Source organism: Sinocyclocheilus anshuiensis, unplaced genomic scaffold (assembly GCF_001515605.1).
Source record: "Sinocyclocheilus anshuiensis isolate Anshui unplaced genomic scaffold, SAMN03320099.WGS_v1.1 scaffold3084, whole genome shotgun sequence".
NCBI classification, from domain to species: domain Eukaryota; kingdom Metazoa; phylum Chordata; class Actinopteri; order Cypriniformes; family Cyprinidae; genus Sinocyclocheilus; species Sinocyclocheilus anshuiensis.
This window is the reverse complement of record NW_015548348.1, coordinates 30,270-34,935: the sequence shown is the minus strand read 5'-3', so window position 1 is coordinate 34,935 and position 4,666 is coordinate 30,270. Positions and strand designations below refer to the sequence as shown.

The 4,666-nt window shown below is 37.3% G+C and overlaps 1 long non-coding RNA gene across 1 annotated transcript in view; it reads right to left on the bottom strand.

Moving 5' to 3' along the window:
- Nucleotides 1-208: 208 nt before the first annotated feature.
- LOC107656643 (uncharacterized) overlaps nt 209-4,666 on the bottom strand; it is a 17,415-nt gene continuing 12,957 nt past the window's right edge. Inside the window, exon 3 of the long non-coding RNA XR_001630585.1 lies at nt 209-303. This is a non-coding gene — a long non-coding RNA (uncharacterized LOC107656643). The remainder of the gene's footprint in view (nt 304-4,666) is intronic.

The following is a 4,666-nucleotide window of genomic DNA, read 5'->3' as shown; positions in this document are numbered from 1 at the left end:
CTCAACTATTTACCTCAATCACCCGTCTTTATACAAGTACACTAACTTTCCAACTGTTGCAGCTCACATTCAGTAAGTCAGTTTGCTTTTTGCACAGGAATTTGCAGACGGTCCCTTAAACAACGCCATTCTGCCAAAGAAAAATCTCAAAAAATGGTACCATGTAATCGCAGCAGCAATACTTTATATTGGTTCGCATTCGTTCCCCTCATAGATCACGAGACTAACAGCAACATTATCACTGCAAACATCGAAACAATAATTTACACGAACATACAAAAACATAAAATCGCTCAGTTCTTACTTTACATGTTTTCCTCACATAGACATTTAGAGCAGCAGTAAGTTAGTGATGGGAAGTTTGGATCATTTTACCGACTCGGACCTTTGAGTCTCGTTCAGCAAAATGAACGAATATTTTTTCGAGTTATTTCGTTCATTTCGTTAATTTTAACAAAATAGAATTAAAATGTTACGTGTTACTTCCCTAATATGTCTACTACTTACGCAAACGTTGATCACACTACAAACAATACAAAACTGCTATAAGAAACAGAAAAGATTAATTCATTGTTTACCTGAGTCTTCAGTCTATGATTAGCTCACCACCTCTTATCTGACAAGTCTTCGGGTTTGGGCTTATGGGGCTGTCACGTGATGAAAAACCCGAAGACTCGAGATGAACTAATCAATTCTCTAGAACCTATAGGATGTTGCGCATGCGCGACTGAACGAATCACTCCCCGAGACGACTCGTTCTTCCCGAGTCACATTAAAGATTCGTTCAAAACGAACGAATCGTTCAAGAACGACCCAACTGTACTTACTGTAGTGTAAGTAGGTCTAAGTCAGAAAACACACAAACAGCTTAACGTTACTCGATTGAAACAAGACAGAAACATACTCGTTTATTGTTGCAAACATAGTGTGTAAAGTGTGTTTTACAGTTGTTTAAATAAGAGAAATACCGTGAACTGCTCACCTCTCCTCAGAAGATCGCTGCAGCTGCGTCCGAAGGCTTTTATGACTCTTTGTTCACGGTTTCTCCTGAAAGTGATTTGTTACTCAGCTCTCACTGAATCCAGGACTGCAGCCGTTGAGCTCAAGAACAGAAAAGAGGGCGTGTTCACACCGGGATAGGCGTTTTTAACTATCCAATCAGAAAAGCCCTAAGAAGAAGCCAAGTGTTATTATTTTCTTTTTACTGTCTGAAGTTACCAGCTATTTTGTTATGTCTAGATCACGAGAAAACAACTTATGTCAAGTTTATGATAAATCAAGAGAAACAAGACAGAAACATACTCGTTTATTGTTGCAAACATACTGTGTAAAGTGTGTTTTACAGTTATTTAAATAAGCGAAATACCGTGAACTGCTCGCCTCTCCTCAGAAGATCGCTGCAGCTGCGTCCGAAAGCTTTTATGACTCTTTGTTCAGGGTTTCTTCTGAAAGTGATTTGTTACTCAGCTCTCACTGAATCCAGGACTGCAACTGTTGAGCTCAAGAACAAAAAAGAGGGCGTTTCCCAATCGCTGGGCGTGTTCACACCGGGATAGGCGTTTTTAACTATCCAATCAGAAAAGCCCTAAGAAGAAGCCAAGTGTTATTATTTTCTTTTTACTGTCTGAAGTTACCAGCTATTTTGTTATGTCTAGATCACGAGAAAACAACTTATGTCAAGTTTATGATAAATCGAGAGGAAAAATAATAACGCTGCATGCCTTTAGGACATTCATAAACCAGGGAACAAATGCAGAATCCAGGACTGCAACTGTTGAGCTCAAGAACAAAAAAGAGGGCGTTTCCCAATCGCTGGGCGTGTTCACACCGGGATAGGCGTTTTTAACTATCCAATCAGAAAAAACCCTAAGAAGGAGCCAAGTGTTATTATTTTATTTTTACTGTCTGACGTTACCAGCTATTTTATTATGTATAGATCACGAGAAAACAACTTATGTAAAGTTTATGATAAATCAAGAGAAAATAAATCATGCTGCATGCCTTTAGGACATTCATAAACCAGGGAACAAATGCATTTTTCCTGGTGCACAGGCGTCCACGTTCAACAAAGTCGCCTTGAAGTTGTGAATCTTCGGAAGTGGAGCCAATTAAAATTAGAAAACTGCTTAAAAATTGCTGCCTCCTCTCTCCAGACCTTTAAGTCTCGACTTAAAACTCATATATTCACTCTGTTCTCTAAATAACTAATTTACCTTTCTGCTTCTCAATTTCCCAATTTCTGTCTGTATGACACATGACCACCTTCTTGACATAATTGATGTTCATCATATGATTGCATGACCTCTTGTTGTTAATTATCTGTAGTTCTTTGTTGTCAACACTTGTTTGTCTGATTGTCTGGTGTATTTTGTTTGCCAATTCCTTGTATTATTTTGTAAAGCATCCTTGGGTTCTTGAAATGCGCTATACAAAAAAAAAAGATTAAAATGGGAATTCATTATGATTGAACACTATTTGCTTAAGACTCGAGACTTACTTGTGACTTGCACATGTGTGACTTACTCCCACCTCTGGTTAATATTGATGAGCCTCAGACGATCAACGCTCATTCAACGAGACATTCAGGATCATCAGCAGATCATCTCACTTTATTCTCATTGTTTGCTGCTAGAAACACATTATTTGAGTCAGAATATAAAACCCTACAAGTGTTTGAATGAAAGATACTGTTATTTCTCACAATGTGAAATGGATAAAACATCAACAATAACAACAACACCATAGCCTAACATGTCCATATGAATCTTAATATAGTTTGGTTTTCTACTAACTACAAATTGCAGAAAAGTAGCCTAATTAGATAATTGACATTTTACAGTTTTTCGTGTAGGCTACAGACCTAACAATGATCATAAAACTTTTAAAAAATAAAGAGCACCAGCAATAACGTTTTCTTGTGTCAGACTTCATTAATATTGATCTAGCCTATATTCACATTTATGAATAGATTTGAAATTTCCCTCATTAGGCTCATTACAGAGACAACGTGTTTAGAAGTTATATGTATTTCAATTTTAACAAGTAAGCATAATCTGCCCGTGATTTGGTGCTACGCAACTGTTTGTGCAAATATAATGTAGCTACAATAAAGAAACTTAAACGAAAAATAGAAGTATAAAAAAAAATAAATGTAATATCTCATGCGAATGAAAATCCGCGTAGCGTCCAGCAGGTGGCGCCAGATCTTTATTCAAACACTCAGCGACAAAAAAACCCCGCCAAAAATAACCAACAGCAGAGTCTTCCGAGGAGAGATATTGATGGAGTGTTGGGAACATAACTCAAATAATACATGTTTTGGATGGACTGTGGAAAAAAATAGGCTGAGGATATTGGATTGACACGAATAGATGTAAGTCCTACAGTGGAAATTCCCATAATACCTCCGTGGTTATTTCCAATGCCTATAGCAGACCTTCAGATTTAGGAAGAAATTAATAATAAAAAGGGTTATGTTTCCAAGAATGAGATTGCACAAATATACATGGATCAAAGTTATAGTCAGGAAATATTTACAGATGGATCCAAAGATCCTGTTTCAGGAAATACAGCAGTTTCTATATACATTCCTCATTTTAAGATTAAAATTGCAAAAGACAAGTAATCATTTATCAGTTTATTCAGCAAAAATTATAGCCATTCTGATAGCTCTTAATTGAGTCGAGGAAATACAGCCATTAAGAACAGTTGTTTGCTCAGACTCTTATTCTGTCTTAATACGTTTATTAAGTGGCAAGTCTACATCTAGACAAGACATATTATATGATATCCTACAAAGCATGTTCAAAATTCACCAATATAGATTAAGTATTTCATTTTTATGGGTACCGGCACATGTTGGGATAGAGGGAAATGAGGAAGCTGATCAAATGGCCAAGAAGGCATTAAAACAAACCGATATAGATATAAACATCACTTAGATATGTAAGCAGAAATGAAAGGAATAATCAGAGGGGCTATGATTAGGAAATGGCAAAAGATGTGGAATAGGGAGGTAAAGGGTCGGCATCTATACAACATTCAAAAACAAGTTGGAAATGGCCTGAACTGCAGTTATATACTTCATTATACTGCAAATCTCCAGTTGTACTTCATTGTCCTGCAGTTATACTACTTTGTACTGCAGTTGTACTTTAATGTAGTGCAGTTATGTTTTGTAGTTCCCCCCCACTCTATTCCTCCGTATTATTACCCTCCTCTCACCGCTTCACATTCCAGTCCAGCGGGTGGCGCTAAACACATGCGTTTGTTTGCCAAACACCATTAAACCTCAGAAGAAGAAGATCAGTTTCAGCTGAGCAGAGTCTTCTGAGGAGAGTTCAGCAGCTCACGGTATTTCTCATATTTACACAACTATCAAACACACTTTATACAGTCTGTTTAAGCGAAATTTTACAGGCTCATGTCTGTGTTGTTTTCATCGGGTTCATCGCTACTTGTGCATCTTTTCTGGCGTCTTTCTACTGAAATAAACATTCAGTGCAGCAGCAGCAGCATGTGAGGAAAATATGATGAATTAAGTCAGACGGTTTTGTGAGCTTTTATGCATTCGTGCGAATGTTTCTATGTTTGTAGTGAGAACTGTTGCTGAATGTCAAGTTAAACATTGATCTGTGAGGGGAATGATCTCAAGTGTTGCTGCTGC